At 44.0% G+C, this 26,428-nt stretch overlaps 1 protein-coding gene across 1 annotated transcript in view; it reads left to right on the top strand.

Moving 5' to 3' along the window:
* LOC145410739 (uncharacterized) overlaps positions 1-26,428 on the top strand; it is a 256,684-nt gene that overhangs the window by 20,866 nt on the left and 209,390 nt on the right. The gene's annotated exons all lie outside the window — the stretch shown is intronic.

Below are 26,428 nucleotides of genomic sequence, written 5' to 3'. Positions count from 1 at the left end.
TGTATAACTAACAAATGTACATCTGGTGGTCTGTTTGGTTAACCCATTAGTGCCCAGGGTTCCTGTGTAAGGGTAATTGTGCTGGTAGGGTAGTTATTATACCACCCTCTTCCTGGCAGTTCATAGCTACAAAGCTTATATGTCCCTACCCCTGGGTTCCCCTCCCCCCCTTGTTAATTTTTGAAAATGCCCAGTGCTGTCCAATATTGAGAACACTGGGTGCAAATGAGTTAAGAAAGATTTGTCAGTGTTTAACCCTTTAGTGCCCAGGGTTTATGTCTGAGGGATTGTGGTGGAAGGGCACTAAGCATACGGCCCTATGTTTATTGGCTCATGGTTGCGAAGGTCATACTTGTAGGGCCCTGCCCCGGGCTTCACCCCTTTAGTAACGTGTAAATGTTAACTTGTGTTTTGTGCTCTTGAACTTTGGTGTTTCTAAAGTCTGCTAAATATATGCAGAGTACAGTACATGAAACTTTTTAATATATGAGGCGCTACCCAAAAGTTCCAGTAATTTGAAGAGAGGGAGCCAACCGTTTGCAGTTTTGCCCTTTGCCTCTAGGAGGAGTCAGCAGCACCCCTTGTGCATCAGTGTGTCCCCGGCCGTGTCTGTGAGCGAACGTGTTGTTGAGCTACGCTTACTATTGTGACGTGGTGTGTAGGTGGTTTGGCAGTTTTGCAATGGCGGACCAATGGCACAGCAGTGTCAAGTCAGTGTTGATCGTTTTCTTCGATATCCAAGGGATTGTTCACAAGGAATTCGTCCCACTCAATCTGTCAGCGGAAATTTTACTGTGACATTTTGCAGTGTCTGAGGGAGAACTTCCACCGCAAACGTCCAGAACAGTGGACGAACAAGGACTGGGTCCTGCATCATGACAACATCCCTGCCCATGCATCAGTTATTGTCCGGCAGTTCCTGGCTTCCACTAACATGGTAGTCATTCCCCACCCACCTTACTCTCCTGACCTTGCCCCCTGCAACTTTTTACTGTTTCCCAAGCTGAAATTATGACTGAAAGGGCATCAATTTGACCCAATTGAGGAGATCATGACGGAATCGCAGGAGGTGCTCAGGACCATCACGCCTAAAGCCTTCCAGGGATGCATGGACTCCTGGAAACAACACTGAGACCACTGTATACATGCCCAGGGGGACTACTTTGAAGGTGACAGTGAGAACTTGGAGGTAAGATAACTTATTTTCCTACAATATTCAAATTACTGGAACTTGTGGGTAGCACCTCGTATAACAGCAGTCGTCATGCGCTACAAAATACCTGTGATTGCCAGGCAGTGAGGTGATCATCTGTATAAGAGTTTCTTTGTGTGATTGCCAGGCAGTGAGATGATCAACTGTATAGGAGCCAAGCTAACCTGCCTAGTCTGGCCTCCAGGATGCATGGGGATATTTCAAGGTAATTTTGAGACAAAAAAGTGCATCTTATACACCACAGAATGTGGTAATACACTGGATGGTAACCTTATAACAAACCAATACATGTTCCCTATGTGTCAACAAATGGATCAGTGGAGGGTTAGTGCCCCTCCCAGGGAAACAGCTAACTAAAATGACAGACAAAATGCCTCAGGCAAGGACTGACCAACAGCTGATGGCCAAGGACTGTACAAAAGACACAGTGCAGATTTCAATATGGAATGTGAGGGGTGCAAATTATGAGGTGAAAGAGTGAGAGATTGTCCACGTGCTTGAGGATGCAGATGTGAACATATGTGGATTGTCTGTATATATAGCCAGATACCATAATCCCATAAGGGGTGGTTGTTTTTCTTTGAGTGTAGTTGTTTTATGGGGAGAGGCACAAACCCCCTGCCAACCCACTTGCTGAAACGTAGGGAACACATGAGTTGGTTATATGGTTACCACCTAGCGTTGTAAATGGTTTCCTGGCTTCCAGGAAACCATGAGCTTGTCACTCACTGTAAAGCCACTTGAAAAGGAAAAAAGAGCAATTAAAAATTGATGGGAAAAATGTGAGAAATAGGAAGACAGGAGGGCAGACAAAGAAAAAAATTGATAGAGGTGAAGGAAGAAGTAGGCAGCACTACGTCAAGTGAGTGGATGATGGTCGTCACACAGAGACTAAATGGAGTGATGAGAGAGTGAGAGTATGGATTGAGAGTGCAGGAGTAGATGAGTGTGAGAGGGCAAGGGAGGGTCTCATATGTATTGTTGTGTGCAAGAGATGGAATTAGAACGTTAGAGAGTATAGAATACACTCAATCCTCGTAAATCGCGGCAATTTGGGTCTGGACCACCGATTTACAAATTCCGTGGTTTATAGATAATAACTCTTATGTGAAAAATTAATTTGGGTCTGGACTTTGGCCAATCACCCCCCACAGCACCCTACCTACACCTATCTAGGCACCATCAAACACAAACATACAAATTTAGGAATATTCAATGCATGTATTTAATAGAAATAAGCAATGTTAAGGGATCTCACCTTAATCCTATGACGATATTGCTTAAGTGAATGGAGTGGGGTGGCGTTGGGAAGAACTTAGAACCTCTCAGCATTTCCCAAACTCTTTCGCCAGCTTTGAAAACTTCTCTCCCTTCTCAACACGACAAATGAGCTCCAAACGTTGACTGTACGACAACGGCGGCTGCTTCTTGATGCCATACGACTTAGAGCGCTTCATTGGGGGTTCAGGAGGGGCCATGAAAGGTAGGAGGCGGGGGGGAAGGTGCACAAAAAAAGACAGATAGCTCTCGTACTCCATGGCGATGGTCTGTAGTGTGTGGACTGGCGGGAAGAACAACAACAACGTGGCGGCATTAGTATGCACACTTGCCACCAGGGACAGGTAGTGATTGGTTGTTGGGTCGCGATTTTCAAATAGAATATCGCGGTTTACGATTCTCCTCGGAAAAGGTCCACTTCGGTGCCTAGGTCCGCGATTTTCGTGACTTAACAGCGATTTAAGGGTGCCGGCAGTCTGACAGCCACTTAGCTGTGATTTACGAATCTGTGATTTATAAACACGCAATTTACGAGGATTGAGTGTAGTTGGTTCAAGGATTGTGTGGATAAGACTGAAAATAGGAATACAAGCATGGGCGATTGTGTATGTGTCTATGCACCAATGGAAGACCACGCAAGCACAGTGAAAGAAGAGTTCTGGGCAAATGTGGAAGTGTGCATGGAAAATTTTGAGAGGAATGAGAGAATGTTTATGTTGGGAGATGTGAATGGAAAAGTAGGGAATGGGAAGGTGGATAGAGTAGTTGGTGAGTGGGGTGTGCCTGCAGAATTGGGTGAGAATGTTTGTGCTCTAGTGGACAGTTGTGTGGGGAGGGGGTTGGTGATAGCAAATACCCGCTTTAGGCACAAAGTGATCCACAGGTATACTCACACTGGTATGTGGTGAGCGAGGAGAAGGGTGGGTGGTGAACTGAATGAAAGGAAAGCAGTGATTAATTATGTGTGTGTGTGGATGAGAGAATGAGAAAGTATTTACTGGATGCAAGAGCATATAGAGGTTGGGGGAGTGGACTCTCTGACCACCACTCGGTGATGGTGAAAGTCAAGGTACAAATGCAACGGATGAGATGAAGGAGAGAAGGGCAGGAGGCAGTAGTCCATGTAATGAGGATAGATAGGTTGCAAGACGATGAAAAAAGGCAGAATATATGAGAAAAGTGGAGGAGCTGTTGGGTAAATATAATTTTGGAGCAGATGGGGGAGGTGGAAGGTATGTGCAAGAAATTCACAGAAGAAATCTGTGCAGCATGTGAGGTGGTGTGTGAGGTGTAGAGAAGATGAATGGAGGTGCAGGGAGCAGTATGGTGGAATGAAGAGGTGAGACAAGTTGTGGCACAAAAGAATGCATATAGTTAGTGGATGAGAAGCAGAGGCATGGAGGAAGTTGAGAGAAGGGATCGAGAGTTATGTGTAGAGAGGAAGGGAGTGATGAAAAGATTAGTAAGAGAGAAAGTAGAGAGTGGATGAGGAATTTGGAAGGACTTTGCATGTAAAATGGAGAGAATGTAAGAAAATGTTGTGGAAGGAGATAAAGAGAGTTAGACAGAATGATTAAAGAAGGTGGTAGAGGAGTAAAAGATAGAAATGGTAGCTTGCTGTGGAGAAGGGAGAAAAATTGAGCAGATGAAGAAAACGCTTGGAGATTGTTAAGGACAGAGAATGAAAGTAATGCGAGTTTAAATGGCTGGGAGAAGGAGGGACATGAGCAGGGAGGAAGAGATCAGTAGGATGGAAGTGATGAAGAAAGTCAAAATGGGGAAAGCTGCAGGAATTGGTGGACTGTGTAATGAAATGGTGAAGCACGGGGGAGTGATAGTAATAGAATGGACATAGAAGGCATGTGCAGATTGGCCTGGAAGGAAAGTGGAGTCCTGGGTGATTAAAATTCAGGTATAATTATTCCCCTGTACAAAAGAGATATACACTGAGGTGGTTTGGACATGTGGAGAGAATGGAGAATGAAAGACTGACTAAGAGGGTGTATGTAGGTGAGGTGGAGGGAGGGAGAGGGAGGGGTAGACCGAGGATGAGGTGGAGGGAGGGAGTTGAGAGGTATATGAGGGAGGGGGGGGGTGAGTTGGGGGGAGGGGAGTCAAATGGTGGGTGACAGAGTGACTTGGAGGCGTTTTGTCTGCGGCCACCCTTTGCGGGATTAGGGCGTCGGGCTATAGATAGATAGATAGATAGATAGACAAAGGAAAATGGGAAAAGGAGGTGTATGGTAATTATAGGGGCATTTGTCTTCATACTGTAATAGGAAAAGTGCAGTAATCCCTCATTTATCCGGACATACAGTATCTGGACCTGTTCATTATCCAGACGATGGACCTTAGCCCTATTAAGCCATTATCTGATTTTACTTGCTGTTATCTGGACATAAAAGTCTCCGAGAACTTTGGCCGGCCATGTTCAGACATTCGGTATTGTGGCTGCTGGGCTTGAGCTATGAGCAGGAAGTAGGCCGTAACCCACAACCAGAGCTAAAATGTCCGTCCGTCCCTGTACTGAATGGTCAAAGTGGCGCGCTTGTCCAGTCACTTCTAACAAACCTCCAGCACCTGAGTAATACAACCATGACCCACAAGCTGTGTCAAAACATCCGTACACATCCCCACCGAACGTCCAAAGTCGCGTGGCCACCGGGCTGTTTCCTAACTACCTTTGGCAGTGTAACACAGACCGCAAAACACGAGTAAATGTTTGGTAACAGCAGCTGTCTGCCTCTCTGTTGAGCGTCCAAAGCTTCCCAGTCATCCGGAGTTGTGTTTCCGCTTGGCCACCAGGCGTCTAACAGACTGCAAGCCACTAGTAAATGTATGGTAAAAGCGCCTGTCCCCCTCGTGACAGAAGGATGGAAATCCTGCTTCTCCCCCCCTCTTGTCCCTCTTCCATACCCTCCTGGCCCCTCCCCCCCCCCACTCCCATAATCCCTTCCCTCCTTCGTGCAGTTAGCACTGACTTGTGAATTTTAAATTTTTCTGCAATATTCAGTAAAACCTCGATATAATAGACTTCAGTAGACCGGAATTCATTTTGATCGGACTCGAGGAGCTACCGGACTTAATTCCTATGCACTCAACCCTCGGCTGTCACTCCCAATTGGTCCTGCTATGGCTGCGCTATAGCCGAAACCGTGATAGCGGAATTGGAGAACTTATGGAAATAATTCTAATTGGTGCCATGACCTCAATCTTTACCCCTAAGATAACCATTTTGTACCACATATTAACATACAATAGTCCAAAAATGAGCATGTTTTATGATGTGATCATGATTCTTATAAATACCCCTCACAGTTGATTCACTGATGTTATATTTCTTCCCCACACTTCGCTTGGTCTCTCCATTGTCTATAAGTTTCACATTTCCAGTTTATCTGCATAACTTAGGTTCTTCCTTTTCTTTATTTCCCTGCCAGGTGCCGCAGCATTATGTTGGGTGATGGTAGTGGGACAGGGAGGGGGTATGTTGGCCATGATCATATCATAAAAAAGGTTATTGTTCTCGTTGTCACTGTTCACGGTCTGAGGGTGCGCACTCGAATGGTTTGGCAGGCAGGAGACTCGGTCGGGCGGCCAATCAGCGCTTGGCTGGTGCTGACGTCACATGACCAATCACGGAGTGAAGCTTTTGTTGGCTGGGCGGAGCACCGGAGCCCGGCCTTCTTGAAAATTTCGAGCATTTCTGGTTCGCGATAGTGGGCATTTAGTGCTTGATAAAGGTATTTGGGTAGTTTTTTATATAGGCGTGATAGCGAGATACGCTATAGCGGAACCCGTGATAGCCGAGGGTTGAGTGTATATTGGAAAAAGTCCAATAAAGCCAGAAGCAGTCCAGACTGCCTGACGACTTCAGCTATGTTCATCACAATAAAGTATATAAAAGACATGTTTATCAGTGTACAGTACAGTATTATTATATATATTCTACCATTTGATTAATGTAGTGAAGTTATAACACAGTAGAGTACCGCAGTGGTATTCAAAACAGTTTAAAAACCATTCATGCGATCCAGACTAATGTCTGATATATTGGAAAGAGTCCAGATTAGTAGGGGGAAGTCCGGATGTTGCTTGTATCGGAATTTTGCATTTTGGGGAATGGTTTGGGCCCCAATTAGTCCGTTATAGTGAGGTCTTACTGTATGTGAATACTAATGGTCGTATCAAAATTCCGAAGTCACAGTGAGAAAGCTCAAGAAATTCTGTATGTAGACATGTGCTAGACTCTTGGAAGGTGCTGGCAAAATTTTGCACTAGGATGGTGGGAAGTTAAATGAAGGTAAATTTTATTCCTGAACACTGTTTATTCCCACTACATTTCTGTATTTTTACTCATCAGTTTCCTGTGTTTTTATTAGCTTATCTTATAGTGTAAACACCAGTGAAGATGATGGTATACATTTACACCAATTTAACCAATTTCCAGTGGCATATTTGGACGTGGATTTTTTTTGTGGCCCGGGAACAGCAGTCATCGGTGTCAGATAACTGATTTTCCAGCAGTCCTGAGGTTGTTGTTGTTTTTTTTGTTTATGCATTGTTTCCTTGGTGTTTAGCATTAATATGGATAATGTTATGTGTGTTTTGATGTATGAAAATGGCAGACTGACGTGAAAACAGTGCCAAAATTAGGAAGGGTACTGTACATACAGCAGTGTATAGGTAGGGTGTTTTTTGGATTTTTTTTTTTTTTCAGTTTTTTTTTCATGGTTTTCTTGGTGTTTAGCATTACTTTGGATATTCCTGTGTGTGTTTTGATGTCTAAATATGGCAGATTGACCTGAAAACAGTTTCAAAATTAGGAGAGGTACTATAAATACTGTATATAGTAGTAGTGTATAGGTAGGGTGTTTTTTGGTTTTCTGTGTTTCTTGTTTTTGCAGTCTTTTTTTTTAGTGTTTAGCATTGCTTTGGATATTCCTTTGTGTGTTTTGATGTCTAAATATGGCAGATTGACCTGAAAACAGTGCCAAAATAAGGAGGGGGACTGTACACCCAGGGAAAGTTCTGCGTTATACACATGCTCGAACATACACTCATTTGAACGTGAGACAAAGGAGTGCGAAGCAATAGCCAGACACTCACTTATCTGGTAACTGTGTGATAGAGGGGGGTGGGGAGTGTGAGCAAGTATGAGAGGAGGAGGGTTAGGGTTCTCTGTGGCATGGAAGAGTATCATTATCCAGTGATAATACATTCAGCATATTATCAGTCCATCTGACCAAATGTATACTAAAAGGACTTCAGTGTGACACATCCCATTAACCCATTAAGTGCTCATGGCGTTTTTTTGGAGGTGTCCGTGGTGCGCAGACATAGGGGTAAAACTGAAATTTCCCAAGGGCCGAATTTTGTCTTAGGAATTGAGAGAACACATGCCAAAGCATATAATAACGAAATATTAGCTCAATATTTACCTTAGTAAAGCCATGAATGATCATCGAAGTGTCTGATTCCATATTGAAATGTAGGGTTTTTGTTTTCTTTTTCGGTTTTGGCTTCGGTTTTGAAGGCTCAAACATGCTTGCATGGGTCGGCCTTGGTCACCATGGCATTATATTCGAAATTCACCTGCGCAGCCAGGGCTGTGTTGAGCAGTCGCACTGGGAACAGCCCAGGCTGTATATAGCAGTTAACGGGTTAAACAATGATATGATCTGGTACACATGGATTACTGTATGTACATTGATGACAAGTTGTAATGAACAATTAATTATGGGTAATTATGATTTCCAGTAAGAAGGGTAGGTTATGCATCTCTGACTTGATTGTTTTATTCGTACACTAACTGTAGAACTTTATATTTGCATCAGCATAAGTATGCATTGTGTTAGGAATATTATATACAGAAAAAAAATAATGACACTATCACACTCTCCCTCACACATACACTCTCACTCTCTCTCACACGTTCTCACGCACACACACACACACACACACACACACACACACACACACACACACACACACACACACACACACACACACACCTGGGGGTAGGGTTTTTTTTCAAGAATACTCCCCCAGTATCCCTGCTTGTTGTAAAAGGTGACTAAAAGGTTTGGCGGAGGGTTAGTGCCCCTCCCCAGAAAACAACTAACTAAAAAGACAAACAATAAGCCTTGGACAAGGACTGACCAAAAGATGACGACCAAGGACCGGACAAAGGACATGGTAATTGGAACATGGAATGTAAGGGGAGCGAATGATCAGGTGAAAGAGAGAGAGATTGTCCAGGTGCTTGAGGGTGCGAAAGTTGATGTATGCGGAATAACTGAAACTAAATGGAGAGATGAGAGTGTGAGAGAATGGGAGTATGGATGGGGTATATGTGCAGGAGTAGGTGAGAATGAGAGGGCAAAAGAAGGAGTGTGTATAGTTGTGAGTAAAAGATGGAAGAAGAGCATAAGAGAGTATGGATCAGTTGGGTCAAGGATTGTGTGGGTAAGATTGAAAGTTGGAATACAAATGTAGGCGATTGTGTGTGTGTGTGTGCCAACGCAAGATCGTGCAAGCAGAGTGAGAGAAGAGGTCTGGACAAATGTCAAAGTATGCATGGAAAAGTTTGGAAGGAATGAGAGAGTTTTTTTGATTGGTGATATGAATGGTAAAGTAGGGAATGTGAAGGTGGATGGAATAGTTGGTGATTGGGGTGTGCCTGCTGAGGTAGATGAGAATGGCAGTGCTTTAGTGGACATTTGTGCTGGGAGGGGGTTTGTGATAGCCAGTACCCTCTTCAGGCACAAAATGATCCACAGGTATACATGGCGAGTGATGAGAAGGGTGGGTGGTGAACTGAATGAAAGGAAGGCAATGATTGATTACGTGTGTGGATGAAAGGATGCGAAAATGTGTAATGGATGCAAGAGCTTATAGAGGTTGGGGGGGGGGGTGGACTTTCTGACCACTACTTGGTGGTGGCCAGAATCAAGATCCAATTAAGGTGGAGAAATAGAAGAAGGGATGGACGGGAAGAAGGAGTATTTGTAAGGAGAGTGGAAAGGTTACAAGAGGATGAGAAAAAGGCAGATTATAAGAGAGAAGTGGAGGAACGATTGGGCAAATATGAATTGGAGCAGATGGGGGACGTGGAAGGTGTGTGCAGGATATTCACAGAAGAAATATGTGCGGCATGTGATGTGGTGTGTGGGATGAAGAGAAGACGGAGGGGTGTGCAAGGAACAGCGTGGTGGAATGAAGAGGTGAGACAGGCTGTTGCACAAAAGAAGAAAGCATACAATGAATGGATGAGAAATAGGGGTGTGGAAGAAGTTGAGAGGCGGAAGAGAGAGTTATATGTAGAAAGAAAGAGAGAGGTGATAAGATTAATAAGAGAGAGTAAGAAGAGAGCGGATGAGGAATTTGGTAGGAACTTGAGTGTAAAGTGGAGGGACTGTAAGAAAATGTTCTGGAAAGAGGTGAAAAGAATAAGACAGAGTGGAAGTGAAGTTAGCAGGGGAGTGAAAGATAAAAATGGTAGATTACTAGTGGAGAAGGGAGGAAAAGTGAGCAGATGGAGAGAACACTTTAAGGAATTGTTGAACATAGAGGATGGAAGTAATGCAAGTATAAGTGGCCGGGGAATGGCTGGGAGAAGGAGGGAGGTGAGAAGACAGGAAGAAATCAGTAGGATAGAAGTTGTGGAAGCAATGAAGAAAGTTAAATTGGGGAAAGCCCCAGGAATTGATGGAGTGTGTGGTGAAATGCTGAAGCATGGGGGAGAGATAGTAGTAGAATGGATGTGGAAAATGTGCAGATTGGCCTGGGAGGAAGATAGAGCTCCAGAGGATTGGAAGTCAGGTATAATTATTCCCTTGTACAAAGAAAAGGGGAAAAAGAATGGTGTGGTAATCATAGGGGCATTTGTGTTCTTAGTATAACCAATGAGGTCTTGCCTAAGTGACGTATTTGTTGCTGCTGTAAAGCTCGAATTGGGAAAAGTTTCAATACCATCTCAGCACTTCTGCGGCACGTCGGTTTGGGTTACCTTTCCTAGAAGGGTAGTCAAGTCGTACCCCACCTGCTCGTGGTGACCTCGCAGACACCCTGTTTTTTTGTTTTTTTTCCATTTCTGTTTTTTGTGCTTTTTTTTCCTTCGGTTTTCTTTTTTCCTCCTAAATTAGGGTGACACAAACGGGGGCGGCGCTACCCGGGTTTTTCCCGGGTAGTATTGTATATACGTTTTGCTGTTGTTGTCATTTTGTTTTTTTGTTCTCCTTTATCATGAGTAAACAACACCAGTGCCCTCGCTGCAGTAGGTCTGTAGCAAAAAGTGCACAAGCACTGAAGTGCGCCTACTGCAGTGAGTGGATTCATATAGCTTGTGAAAATTTGGATGCAGGCGACTATCCATTCATGAAGAGGAGCCACCAGCTGGGCTTTCGCTGGCTGTGTAGCCAGTGTGTTGCACTAGCAGACGAGGTCTTGGCTGGTGGAGGAAGTAGTACCAAGAAGGAGTATGAAGATAAAGTTATTGGGCCAATCTTTCAAGCAATCAGAGACGTATCAAATAGACTGGAGGCACTAGAGACCAAGGTCTCATCACCTATGGCGGTCACACAAGATCAGGCCAAGTCATTTGCGGATGCTGTTCGTGGGTCTCTCGTGGGGGGAGGGAAGGATCTGCCTGGGGGTGTGATTAAGATCAGTGCTCATGGCCAGAAAAAAGCCATTCATAGTCAGCATGTACTGATTGTGAAACCAGAGAGTGGCGCTAGTGCCCTGACAAATCAGATGGGACCAGAAGACATCAGAGGCGTACTTAACTCGGTACCGGTTGACGGCTGCCTTAAGACCAAGGCTGGTGGGCTGGTAATGAAGTTTCCGTCGGCTGAGGCCAAGAGAGAAGCAACTGGGGTGCTGACTGATCATTTTGGCTCTGAGGGCACTTTTTGCATATCAGAGCCAAAGAAGATGTTGCCTAAAATGACCGTGACAGGCCTTTCCTCTTCCTTGGATGACTCTGACATCATCCCAAATATTCTGAGAAAAAACAATAAAATTAAGATGCTCGTTGATCGAGGTTGTACCCTCAACCTTCTCTTCACAAGGACAAGGAATGACACCAAAACTGCTGTCTTGAAGATGTCGCCAGAGATGAGATCCTCCATTGTAGAACAGGGCAATTACATCTATGTGGATCTTACAAGATGCCGCACTTTCGATAGATTCTGGGTTACACAGTGTCATCACTGTCAAGGCTTTGGTCATACATTTGAGAGATGTTCTAGGAAAAGTGATGAACCTAAATGTGTCTTTTGTGCTGGAGCCCATAAATCTAAGGACTGTAGTAACAGAAATTCTCCCAAATGCATCAACTGCTCCTCTTTAAGACAACAAGATGCTAATTCAAAGTCACAGGTGGTTGCCCATTTTGCTTCAAGTAGAGAATGTCCAATTATGATTTCTCATAGGAATAGATTGATTGAGAACACCAATTTTGACCATTCAAAAAACTGACTACATCCCTCTTGAACCAGTTAAGGATGGGTCTTTTAAATATTCGTTCCATCCGTAATAAGATAGACTATATTAATGAAACCCTAAATCATCACGAGCTTGACATATTGTGCTTGACTGAAACCTGGTTGTATGAGTCTGATATCGATATTATTCGTAATGCTTTGCCTAAGACACATTCTATTATTAGTATTCCCAGGCCTGCTGCTGACTATCCGGGAGGAGGCGTAGCATTCATCTATTCGGCAGCACTTGCAAACGTTTCTCTCATTGACTCAGACCTGACCCCATTATCATTTGAATTTATGGAAGTATTAATAAATTTCCATCAGAATACCATTAGAATTGCAATTGTCTATCGACCAGGTCATCCGGGCAGAGATCGAGGTTTTATGGAGGAGTTTGGGCAGTTTCTTGAAGGGTTTTCTCTTAAACCTGGAGGATTTCTTGTTTGTGGTGATTTCAATTATTGGGTTGACAGTCCAGAGTCAAAACCATTTTCTTCAGAATTCCTTGAGTTGATCACCCAGAACAATTTTTTCAATCATGTGAGTAATCCAACTCATGTCTCAGGACATGTCCTTGACTTGATCTTGTCCCCTGTTGGTTGCAGGCGCGTATCAGATGTGGAGGTTGACTCATTTGACCCCCTCATCTCTGATCATGCTCTGATCACTCTTAGTTTTGGTGTCCCGAAATCCCCTTTATATAAAAAGGTCATCAGGTTCAGAAATTACAACAATGTTGACCGCCAGTCGATGTGTTTTGAAATTGATCAACGTTTAAACTCCATCGATTCTTCAAGTCTTTCTTCTGGTGAATTGGTTGATATTTACAACAACGAGCTCAGGTCAATTTTTGACCATTATTGTCCTGAGGTAGTAAAAACAATCACTGTACGTGATAATTCTCCGTGGTATGGTCCATCCATTAATTCTTTGCGTAGACAACGTAGAAGGGCAGAGCGTGAGTGGCGCTTGCAGCGGACTGAAGTAACTCGTTTGCGTTATGTTTTTGCAAGAAGAGCAGTCGTTCACACTGTAAAAGCCCAAAAGGCTAGGTATTATCAAAATAAAGTTGATTCATGTGGTGGTGATCAAAGAAAATTGTCTGCAGTTGTGAACAATTTGGTTGGTCGGAGGAATGTAATTGTTAAACCAACTTCTTTATCTGATGCCCAATTGGCATCTGATTTTGCTTCATTTTTTACAAGTAAGATATCTCGCATAAGAAGTGATTTAGATAGCAGTCCTCCTAGTGAAGCGTACTCAGTTGACTTCCAGCCACGGTGCACTGGGGATCATTTGCTTTCAACATTTCATCCACTGGATGTAAACAAAGTCAAATGTTACATCAGAGAACTTAATAAAACATTTTGCTCACTCGATCCATGTAACATGTCACAACTGCCTGATGTGTATGAGCATGCTGCAGACTTTATCTGCAACATAATAAATAGATGCTTCTTAGAAAGTAATTTTGTGCAGTCTGAGAAACGTGCTTTGCTTAGGCCCCTAATTAAGAAACCTGGCCTTGATGTCGAGAGCATGACAAATTGTCGTCCTGTCTCTAACCTGTCTTTTTTATCCAAGATTATTGAGCGGGCCATACTCGACCAACTCTTACCACTACTGGAACACAACAAAGTTGTTCCTGTTGTTCAATCAGCATACAGAAAATACCATTCGACTGAAACTGCACTAACAAGGATTCAGAGCGACTTGGTGGCAAACACTTGTAGTGGGATGTCCTCTCTCCTAGTTCTTTTGGATCTGTCTGCAGCTTTTGATACAGTAGATCATAAACTATTGTTGGATGATCTGTATTTTTATGGCATTCGTGATAGTGCCCTTTTGCTCCTTAAGTCGTATCTGTTGGACAGATCTCAGAGAGTGGTTGTTGATTACGCTAGCTCTGATTCTGCTCCTCTTCTATTTGGAGTCCCTCAAGGATCAGGTTTGGGTCCAATTCTATTTATTCTCTACATAAGTAGTTTATCGTCTCTACTTGATGCTCATGATGTGTCCTCTCATTTTTATGCTGATGACACCCAGCTCTATGTTAAGATGTCAGATATCAACGATACTAAGATAAAGAGTGAATCTCTAATGTCTGAAATTAAGATTTGGATGGCTAAGAGGAAACTTAAGCTGAATGATGGTAAAACTGAGATCATCATCATTAGAGGAAACAGAAGGGGTGATGACACTGACAATGCCCTGGCTTTGAACATTGGCGTGTCACAGCTGCATCCAGTCAGTTCTGTTCGAAATTTGGGTGTTTATTTTAATTCTAAGTTAAATTACAAAGAACACATTAATCAGGTTGTAAGAGGGTGTAACTTGCATATCAGAAATCTGTACTCTGTGAGAAGATTCCTGAATAGACAGTGCCTCTTAACATTGGTCCATGCAGTGGTCTTGTCTCGTGTTGATTATTGTAATTCACTGTGGGTTGGTCTTCCAAATAATATACTAACAAAAGTTCAGTCTGTGTTGAACAGGGCGGCACGGCTTATCTTTGGTCTCCCCCCGAGAACCTCAACTACCCCGTTTCTGATTGAGTTGCATTGGTTACCAGTAAAGGCTAGAATTGAATTTAAACTGTGTCTTATTACATTCAAGGTTCTTAAGTTTGGTGAACCGAAGTATCTTGCTGAATTGTTAAAACTCCCATCGACACGCCCGGGTGTGATGTTACGCAGTGAAGATGATTCCTTGCGTCTTGATGAGCCAGGAGCCATTCACCAGTCATCTTTCTCTGATCGTTCTTTTGCATATAGAGCCCCTAGATTATATAACAGATTGCCATTGTCCATAAGACAACTCTCTACTGTTGAATCCTTTAAGAGACAGCTGAAAGCCTTTCTTTTTTCAAAATGCTACGACCTGGAGAGATGTACTACGACGGATGATTATAGGGTTTAATTTTTGCCACTTTCATGTATATATGATGTAGCTTGTATTATATACAAGAAATGTCACAATTCTTGTGATTGTAAAAATAATGTATGTGTGTCGAGCGCTAGTGAATTCCCAAAAGGAAGAACTGGCGCTTTTGAGAAAAAAAAGGCCAGATTATTATTATTATTATTATTACTTACTGACAGAGTTAGAGAAAGAACAGAGGAATTAGTTGGAGAAGAACAGGGAGGCTTTAGGAAGGGAAGAGGTTGTGTAGATCAGATATTCATTCTTAGATCTTTAGTGGAAAAGTTTCTAGAGAAGGGAAAGAAGTTGTATGCGGCTTTCATGGATTTGGAGAAAGCATATGACAGGGTGGATAGACAAGGATTGTGGAAAGTATTAAGAATATATGGAGTAGATGGGAAGTTGTTGAATCCCATGAAGAGTATGTATGATGGTGCTAAGGCTGCAGTGCGTGTGGATGGTGACTGAGTGAATTTTTCTCTTTGAAGGTTGGGTTGAAACAGGGATGTGTCATGTCTCCTTGGTGTTCAATCTGTACATGGATGGGGTAATAAAAGAGGTACAAGGTAGGGTAGTGGATGTTGGAGTGGCCCTGGTGAGAGAGGGTAGTGTTTGGAAACTCCCTGTACTGTTGTTTGCAGATGACACTGTTTTGTTGAGTGAAGACGAAGGAGAGCTGCAAGGCTTGGTGGATGAGTTTGGGAGAGTGTGTAAGAAACAGAATCTAAAGGTGAATGTAGGGAAGAGTAAAGTGATGGTCTTTGAGAGAGGTGAAGTCAGTGAACGTACAGCTAGGTTGGATGGTGAGGAATTGGAAAAAGTGAGTACGTTTAAGTACTTGGGTACTGTGATGAGTAAGGATGGAGGTTTGGAGGGTGAAGTGCTTGAAAGAGTACAGCAGGGAAGAAAGGTTGCTGCTTCCTTGAAAGCAGTGATAAGAAGCAGGGAAGTGAGCATGGAAGTGAAAAAGTTACTACATGACAGTATTGTGATACCAACTCTAACGTATGAAAGTGAAGCTTGGACGTTGCTGGAAGGACACAAGTCAAGAGTGAGAGCAGTGGAAATGAGTTATTTAAGAGGAGCCTGTGGAGTCACATGGAGATACAGGCTGACAAATGAGGTTACAAAGGAGCGTTGTGGTTTGGATGTGGATGTGATAGGAAGTGTTAGGAGGAATACACTGAGGTGGTTTGGCCATGTGGAGAGGATGGAGGGTGAGAGATTGACGAAGAGAGTGTATGTGAGTGAGGTGGAGGGGGGAAGAGGGAGGGGGAGGCCAAGGATGAGATGGAGGGATGGGGTGGAGAGGTATATGAGAGAGGGAGGTGTGAGTTGGGAGCGGGGCAGTGAAATGGCGGGGGACAGGGCAACGTGGAGGCGATTTGTTTGTGGCCACCTCGAACGGGATTGAGGATTCTGGCAATAGATAGATAGACAGATAAGCATGCATTATGTTAGGAATATTATATACAGAAAAAAATAATGACACAATCACACTCTCGCACTCTCCCTCACACATACTCTCTCACTCTCTCGACACGTTTTCTCACACACACACACACACACACACACACACACACACACACTCTCTCTCTCTCTCTCTCTCTCTCTCTCTCTCTCTCTCTCTTTTTCTCTCTCTCTCTCTTTTTTCTCTCTCTCTCTCTTTTTCTCTCTCTCTCTCTCTCTCTCTCTCTTCCCCGTATCAAACTCCCTGGCAACCTTCAGCATTCCGTCCAACCACCCTCTTTCTCCATGACGGCTAGCATCCTGCGAGGCGTGGAGTCGACCAATGTGCAGACAAGACCTTGCCTCGCCCTTAGACGCTCCCAAGCTGCTTTGGTGTGGGGAAGTAGCTCTGCGGAGGTCCTCTCCTTCTCTGGCTCCCAAGTGTTGACTGTGTTAGCCCACACATGCCCTATTGGATTCATATCGGCCCCTTACTTGGCCATTCCAGTAGCTGTACGTTTTCCTGGACAGCAAACCACTGTTGCACCACTCTTGCCAAATGAATGGGGCACTGATCATGAACAAAGTAGACGGGAGAGGGAACATTTCTTTCACTCAGAGAAGGCAGAAAAAAAAATCTCCAAAATATCTATATATTTGTCTGCCTTAAACCGTCCCTCGATTCCTTTGACATCCCCTACACCAACAGCGGACATCCATCCCCACACGTTACATGTAACGTGTCCACTTCACCCCTCCTCGTGTATATGGGCACTGAGATAACTGTCAATAAATTGAGCAGTTATCAGTCTCACGATAAAGTCATAGGTGTGTGATAATACCACTGATAGCTGTGAATAGGCAGATATTTTCATTCTTTAGGTGAAAGAACTTTTACCAAAATTATAATTTCATGGTAATGAATGCAACTGTATGGTTCATTTTATTTCCACTCTATTATGCGTTACAGGTCGACAATTAGTATCTCTTATTATAATATAACTGTCTAATGTTATGTTACTCGGCATCAGTGTAGAGGATACATACACTGTTGTAGTCATAACTACATATTGACATTGTATACACTAAATACATTACCTTGTATTATTTGGTTTCTACACGTGAACTCTGCCATGGGTCATGGAAGCAAAGGTCTTTTCATCCAAAAAGACCACCTTGTTCCAGAAATCCATCCCCTCATCTGCATGCAGACGAGCGAAGTCCAGTCTGCTGGCCTGATGTTGCTCGGTCATCTGCTCCTTGACAGGGGGAATCCTGTGGTGTATGCCCTGCTCATGTTGACTGTTTCTTATAGTCATGCTGGCTACCCGCAATCCTAGTCCGTCAAGAATCGCAACTACAGTGCTCGTCAGAAGTATGGAGCGCCCTGCGTCCCTCCTAAGAAACAAACCTTTCAACGTTGAAAAAACGTATAAATAATGCATTTTATTTACCTTTAGTGCTTCGTAGGGTAGCCTTTATGCTTCTTCACGGACCTGAGACGTCTTGTAAGTGAAAGGGCGAGGCTCCTGAGGTGCTGGAGGGGTATTTTGTCCCAGGAGTCACGAATGGCGGCTTCCAGTGTAGGCAGAGAGCTCACGTCCTTCCCTTGGAGACTCTTCTGTACAAGGTACCAGAGGTTTTGAATCTGGTTGAGGTCTGGGCTATTTCCTGGCCAGTCTTTCATGAATGATACCTCGCAGTCATGAAGCCAATTGGTGACCGATTTGGCCTTGTGCACCATCCTGCTGAAACACTCCTGCACCTGTTAGCTCAAAGGAGTCTGGTAAATGATCACACAGAAGCTCCAGATAAACATCCTGATTCACTCTGAGGTTCTTGGAAAGTACAACTAGCTTCCCCAGACCCTTCCCTGAGAAACAACCCCATACCATGAGTGAATCAGGATGTTGTACTCTGCTTTCCGCATACCGTGGGTCAAGTGGGTCACTACCTTTGCGCCTGTACACACTTGCTCCTCTGTTACAGGTGATGCTAAACGTTGCCTCATCAGACCACAACACTGACAACCATTGCTCCTCACCCCAGTTAAGATATTTGTTAGCAAAGGCAAGCCTACAAAGTCGCTGGTTCTTGGTGAGAAGAGGCTTTCTCACAGGCCTGTGACTTGTGCAACCAAGTTCATGGACCCTACGAGACACTTCTCACAGACACCTCATCAAACACTTCCAGGTTGCTCTCCTTTATTTTCCTTGCACTCACAGGAGGATTAAACTCCACTGCACGTTTTAAAACATTAACAGACCTTGGGGAAGTTTTCCTAGGCCTACCAGACCGCGGTTTCTTTGTGGGAACTTCACCACTGTTTTCCACTCGAAACTGCACGCACCACCAACGCACTGTCAATCGAGCCACACCATCCAATTCACTAATTTCCTTTGTCTGGTGGCATGCCTCCTTTAGAGCAATGATCTGGGATATGATTTCACTCGATAGTTCATGGGTAGGTGCCATAACAAAGTGGCGAAAGCCAAAACACTGCGGGACACTCGGTAAAAAATGGCGCAAAAAGAGAGGGAGATGCGGCGGAGTTCCTCTTTCTCAGGCAGCCCACAGGCAGCTGAGGCGGGAACCAACCAGCGCGTCGGAAGGCCTCAGGCTACCGTGACTTCATGCTAGCGCCGCAAACTTGTGGCCCAATTCTTACCCCCCAAAATGGGTGATTCTTTTTTGGCCATAAGTATTGTGCGGTAGGCACTCGATAATTTTGACAAGCACTGTACTGTACGCTCAAAAAGGGGTCTTCCTGTGCGCCTTGAATGATTCAAGCATCATCGTCACGGGTGGTCACTTAGCGATGGGGGCGCCTCTCTGTTTACTTAAACCACTTATCCGAAGAAACCAACAAGATGTAACGCCTCAATATCAAATAATGCCTTACTTCCTAAATGTTAAATTGAAAATGTTCCCACATAAATTTTTTCACGTATGATTTATCTCAAGAGCGCAGCCATGATTTTCTCATGGTGAGCGGCCCAAACATTTGTTTGTGCTATTCATGAGATACAACTCCTTGTTTATTAAGATAATAATAAGTAGATTATTACATATAGAAGGAAACAATTTTAAACATGTAAGGAAACAACCTATGAAACAGTTATTAATAAATGAATGAGTAAGTATTATTATAGTGGTTGCCATCCTACTCATTCTGTTTTTTTACAAAGAGGGCGGGGGGCGAGCCGCTTGGGACACCCCCCAGGCTGTGCCCATGATTTATCTATACACACCGTCATCCTTCAAGTTGTGCCTCTCCTCCCACCTCCCACCTCCCTATCCACTTGCTCACAGTGGGCTGTAAAATGCCGAAAGTATGGGCAATTGATTGGACTGAATAACCAGCTTTACGCAGGCCAACAATGCTACCTCTCAGTACAGTGCGATGTTGCTGCTCATTCATCTCGTCCTGTAGAACTTGTGATGAACGTCATGATCACCACGGTATGAATATACCTAGGGTATATTGTGGATGGGTGTTGGTGCCGTGATGTCATCAACTACTCTTTACCCCTAACCCTCCTCACCCCTCACTCTTCCACCCCCCCCCCCACCTGCCACACACAGTTACCAGATACATGAGTATCTGGGTATTGCTTCATTCTTACATATCCCAGAATCAGAGGTTCGAAAGCATTGGCAGGTGTATAATGCAAGACTTTCCCCGGGTGTACATACAGTAGTATATAGGTAGGGTGTTTTTTGGTTTTCAATGTTTTTTTTTTTTCATGGTTTTCTTGGTGTTTAGCATTACTTTGGATATTCCTATGTGTGTGTTCGTGTGTTAATATGCCTGAATGACCGGAAAACTGCCAAAATAAGCAGAGGTACTTTACATATAGGTTAGGTATATGTCGGACGTTGGGTATTTGGTAGGGTCTGGGCATAGTGGGGGGGATATTGTTCATTATCCGGACATTGCCACTACCTGGACATGCCTATGGCTCTATTATGTCGGATAATTAAGGGATTACTGTATATAGTAGGATACCTATTGACAGAGTTAGGGAAATAACAGAGGAACTAGTTGGAGAAGAACAGGGCAGTGTCAGGAAGGGAAGAGGTGGTATAGATCAGATATTCATCCTAAGGTTTTTAGTGGAAAAGTTTCTAGTGAAGGGAAAGAAGTTGTATGCGGCCATTATGGATTTGGAGAAAGCATACGACAGAGTGGATAGAAAGGAATGTGGAAAATAAAAAAAATATATGGAGTAAATTGGAAGCTGTTGAATTCTATGGAGAGTATGTATGAGGGCATTAAGACTGCAGTGCATGTGGATGTCAAATTGAGCAAATTTTTCTCTGAATGTTGGTTTGAAACAGGGATGTGTCATGTCTCCATGGTAGTTCAGTCTGTATATGGATGGAGGTATACATGAGGGCAGTGGATGTTGGAGCGGTCCTAATGAGAGAGGGCAGCGTTATGAAACTTCCTGTTCTGTTGTGTGCAGATCATACTGTATACTGTAGTTTAGTAATGACAAAGGGGAACTGCAAGGCCTGAGGAATGATTCTGGAAGAGTGTGTAAGAAACGGAATTTAAAGGTGAATGTAGGGAAGAGTAAAATTGTGGTCTTTGAGAGAAATGAAGTCACTGAATGTACAGTGAGGTTGGATGATGAGGAAATGGAAAATGTGAGTGCATTTAAGCACTCCCCCCTGGGGGTAAGGGGGCTTCAAGAATACTCCCCCAGTATCCCTGCTTGTCGTACGAGGTGACTAAAAATGTTGGTGGTGGGTTAGTGCCCCACCCCGTAAATAGAGTTAACTAAACAAGTGAATAAAGCGCCTTGGACCAGGATGGACCATACGTTGACGACAAAGGAACGGACAAAGGACACTCTTTGGATGAGGATGTGGAATGTGAGAGGAGTGAATGATGAAGTGAAAGAGAGAGAGATTGTGCAGGTGCTTGAGGATGCAAGAGTGGATATATGTGGATTGACTGAAACTAAATGGAAGGTGAAAGGGTGAGAGAATGGGAATACGGTTTAGGAATATGTGCAGGAGTTAATGAGAATGAGAGGGCAAGAGAGGGAGTATGTCTGATGATAAGCAAGAAGTGGAAGGAGAATATAAGAGAGTATGGAACAGTGGGTGCAAGGATTGTATGGGTGAGGATGAAAGTAGGTATACAAGCATGGGCAATTATGTGTGGGTATGCGCTGACAGAGGACCGAGTGGAAAGAGTGAAAGATGAGTTTTGGGTGAGTGTAAAAGCATGCATGGACAAGTTTGAGAGGAGTGAGAGAGTGTTTTTGATTGGAGAGATGAATGGCAAAGTCGGGAATGTACGAGTGGATGGAGTGGTTGGTCAGTGGGGTGTGCCAGCTGAAGTAGATGGGGATGGTAGAGCTTTGTTGGACATCTGTGCTGGAAGGGGGTTTGCAATAGCTAACACCTACTTTCGGCATAAGATGATCCACAGGTATACACGGAGGGTTATGAGGAGGATGGATGGTGAATTTGTCGAACAAAAGGCAATGATAGACTACATGTGTTTGGATGAGCGAATGAGAAGACAAGTGTTGGATGCAAGAGTGTGGAGAGGGTGGGGGAATGGAGTCTCGGACCATCACTTAGTGATGGCCAAGGTAAAGCTTCAAAGAAAATGGTTGAAGAGACGAAGGGGAAGACAGGAGGAAACAGCTCCTGTGAGAATAGTGGAGAAATTCCAGGGCAGTGAGAGAATGGCAGAGTATAAGAGCATAGTGGAAGAAAGATTGGGAAGGTATGAGTTAGGGCAGATGGAAGGGGTGGAAGACGTATGTAAGATATTCACGGAAGAGATAGGTGCAGCGTGTGAGCTGGTTTGTGGAGTGAGGAGGAGATGCAAGAGTGTGCAAGGAACAGCATGGTGCAATGATGAGGTGAAACAAGCTGTGGAACAAAAGAAGAAGGCATATAGTGAATGGCTAGCGAGTAGAGGTAGGGGAGAAGATGAGAGAGAGAAGAGAGAGGTATATGTGATTAGGAGAAGGGAGGTGAAGAGATTGGTGAAGGAGAGTAAGAAGAATTTGGATGAAGAAGTTGGGCGGAATATGAGTGTGAAATGGAGGGAAAGTAAGAAATTGTTTTGAAAGGAGGTAAAGAAAGTAAGGCAGTGTGAAAGGGGAAATAGTAGGGGAGTGAAAGATAGGAATAATAGATTGTTGGTGGAGAAGAGAGAGAAATTGAGGAGATGGAAGGAGCAATTTGAGGATTTGTTGAATGTAGAGAGTAAGAGCAGTGCGAGTATAAGTGGTTGGGGAATGGCTGGGAGAAGAAGAGATGAGAGGAGGGAGGAAGTGATCAGTAGGGTGGAAATAGTGGAAGCCATGAGGAAGATCAAGATGGGAAAGGCCCCAGGAATTGATGGAGTGTGTGGTGAAGTGCTGAGGTATGGGGGTGAGATTGTAGTGGAGTGGATATGGAAGTTATGTAGATTGGCTTGGGAAGAGGGAAGGGTTCTGGAGGACTGGAAATCAGGTATAATTGTTCCTTTATACAAAGGAAAAGGGGGAGAGAGAAGTATGTGGTAACCATAGGGGTATTTGCCTTCTTAGTATGACTGGAAAAATATATGGTAGAATACTCATTGATAGGGTTAGGCATATAACAGAGGAGCTAGTTGGAGAAGAACAAGGGGGATTTAGGAAGGGAAAAGGGTGCGTAGATCAGATATTTGTTCTAAGAAGTTTAGTGGAGAAGTATCTAGATAAGGGAAAGAAAGTGTATGCTGCCTTCATGGACTTGGAGAAAGCTTATGACAGAATAGATAGACATGGTATGTGGAAGGTATTGAGAATATAGGGAGTGGATGGGAAATTGTTGAATGCTGTGAAGAGTATGTACAAAGGAGCTAGGGCTACGGTGTGAGTGGATGGTGCACTGAATGAGTTCTTTGATCTCAGTGTGGGACTGAAACAGGGTTGTGCGATGTCTCCATGGCTGTTTAATATACATGGATGGCGTTGTAAAGGCGGTGCAAGGTAGGGCAGTGGATGTGGGGCTGGCTCTAATGAATGAGGGTGAGATTTGTAAGATTCCGGTGTTGCTGTTTGCTGATGATACAGTATTGTTGAGTGAAGATGAATGGGAGTTGCAAGGTTTGGTGAATGAATTTGGGACAGTGTGTAGGAAGAGGAATCTAAAAGTTAATTTAAACAAGAGTAAAGTCATGGTGTTTGAGAGAAATGAAGTCACAGAATGCACGGTGAGGTTGGATGGCAAGGATATGGAGAATGTGAGTGCATTCAAGTACTTGGGTAGTGTGATGAGTAAGGATGGAACCTTGGGGGATGAAGTGTGTGAAAGGGTACAGCAGGGAAGGAAGGTTGTTGGTTCACTGAAAGCAGTGATGAGAAATAGGGAGGTGAGTATGGAAGTTAAGAAGTTACTGCATGATAGTATTGTGATCCCTACCCTGACGTATGGAAGCGAGGCATGGACCTTACAAGAGGGGAACAAGTCAAGAATGCGAGCAGTGGAAATGAGCTACTTGAGAGGAGCATGTGGAGTGACATGGAGGGACAGGTTGACGAATGAAGAAGCGAGGGGACGTTGTGGAGTGGATGTGGATGTGGTTGAGAAGATTAGGAGAAATACACTGAGGTGGTTTGGACATGTGGAGAGAATGGAGAATGAAAGACTGACTTAGAGGGTGTATGTAGGTGAGGTGGAGGGAGGGAGAGGGAGGGGAAGACCGAGGTTGAGGTGGAGGGATGGAATTGAGAAGTACAGTATATAAGGGAGAGGGGAGTGAGTTGGGGGGAGGGTAGTCAAATGGTGGGTGACCGTGCGACTTGAAGGCGTTTTGTCTGCTGCCACCCTTTGCGGGATTAGGGCATCGGGCTATAGATAAATAGATAGCACTTGGGTAGTGTGATGAGGAAGGATGGAAGTTTAGACGATTCATTGCTTGAAAGGGTACAACAGGAAAGAAAGGTTGCTGGTTCTTTGAATGCAGTGATAAGAAACAGGGAAGTGAGCATGGAAGTTGAAAAGTTACTGCATGATTGTATTGTGATTCCAACTCTAATGTATGGAAGCGAAGCTTGGAAGGACACAAGAGTGAGAGCAGTGAAAATGAGTTATTTGAGAGGAGCATATGGAGTTACATGGAGAGACATACTGACAAATGAGGAAGTGAAGGAGCATTATGGTGTGAATGTGGATGTGATGGAAAGCGTAAGGAGAAATACATTAACCCCTAAAGTACTAAGCTCGACGATCGTCGTCTTTTCACAATTTTTTAAATGGACGAGGAATGTTTATTTTGCAACTTCCTTAAAAAACTGGTGGCAGCTTGCTTCACCCCAGCTGTGGCATAGATTGCTTCTGACCAACCAGAACTAAGTGTTGCACAGATGGGAGGGAGGATCCAGGCCCTACCCAGGCAGTGGGGAGTGTACCCCTCACCTCCCTCTTGCCGCATCCCTCTACCCCACTACGTTGTTTCTACCCAACCTCCCTCCGTTCTTACCACCACCACCACCCCTCCCACACCCTCCTCATGCATCCTCCACCCCTCCAATGTGGATCACCCCCCATGTACCCCCTCCAGTCATCTGGAGGGAGGGTATTTTCCCCCCCCTACCCTCCCTCCACGTCCCTATACTCCACTGGGGCCCTTCCTCTGTGACTGGTGGTGGTCTCTTCCCATCCCTCCATTCCCGTACACCCCCTCCTGGCCTTACCACCCCCACCCCTACCCCGAAGCATGGAGTATCTTTACCCCCAACGTGGCCTCAAATATTTTGCGTAATTTTTACTCTTTATGGCGCATGTTTTGGATCATTACCTGTACTTTAGTCATGTCTTTGCATACAGATAATGGCATTCCACAGTTACTTTATATATTATGTTTTTTTTTGTGGGGGGAGGGAAATCCATGTTACCTGCCTAAGGACATAATTGTGTACCTGTCAAAGATTATAGCATATTTTCTTCATTCTTATGTATTTCTTTGTAAATTTTATATGCCTGAACACATGGTAACTCACTTGTTTGTAGTTTCAGCTCTATCAGCGGGAAAAGTAAATAAAAATAAGATAGGCTATTTTCTATCTGTCTAATGCCAGACGCCAAAATCCTGTAAGGGGTGGCCATTTGACTTTGCGTTACTTGTTTTACAGGGAGGGGCACTAACCCTTCACCAATCCACTTGTTGACACGTAGGGAGCAAGTATGGTTTGGTTATATGGTTGCCACCCAGCGTTGTAAATGGTTTCCTGGCTGACAGGAAACCATTAGGCTTGTCACTCAATGTAAAGCCACCTGTAATGGAAAGAAAAGCATTAAGAAGTGACAGGAAAGATGGGAGAAATAGGAAGAGAGGAGAGCAGGCACAGAAAAAGAATGATATAGGCTAAGGAAGAAGTAGGCACCACTACATCAAGTGAGTGGATGATGGTCACCACCACCTACCAGTAGGCAATTTTGCTGTTACAAATAATGATATTTATTTATATTTGTGCCTTGTTTTCAGACATACATAAATATTTACCTGTTTTTATTCAAAACTCGCTCAAAATTTTTTTTTATTTTCCCGAGCTAGATTTGACAGCTCAGAGGGGAGGGGAGGAGAAGTTAGGTGAGGGGAGGGTAATTTTTGCTATTTATCATATTTGGGGGGAGGGGGTTCGTGACCATTTTATTTTTTTCGCACTTCACAATGATTTATAACATCTATACACACCAAAAAATATTGATTTTGTTTACTTTTGTATGCATTTTTAGGAACAAAATTGGTGCAAGCGACGTATTTTCATTCTCATCCTGGCCGTGATGGGTACTTATTATCAACTTTGACGGGCCATAGCTTGGTAATTTTTGGGTCTGGGAGGGTGGGGTTTACATTTTCAGGTGTGTAAATTCAGCCTCTATAAATTGGGCATAAAACTTTTAACCTTTGAGATAGTCGAAAAATAGGCTTGTTTTTGCATCCTGGGGGGGTAGTCGAGGCTGGAGAATTCCATACCAGAAGGGTTACGGTGGTTTGGCAATGTGGAGAGGATGGAGAGCGAGAGAATAACGTGGAAAGTGTACATGTGTGTGAGGTGAAGGGTTCGAGAGG

Source organism: Coenobita brevimanus, chromosome 86 (genome assembly GCF_032717465.1).
Source record: "Coenobita brevimanus isolate Jiangsu-jjx chromosome 86, ASM3271746v2, whole genome shotgun sequence".
Lineage (NCBI taxonomy): Eukaryota > Metazoa > Arthropoda > Malacostraca > Decapoda > Coenobitidae > Coenobita > Coenobita brevimanus.
This window is presented reverse-complemented; position numbering and strand designations above follow the sequence as displayed.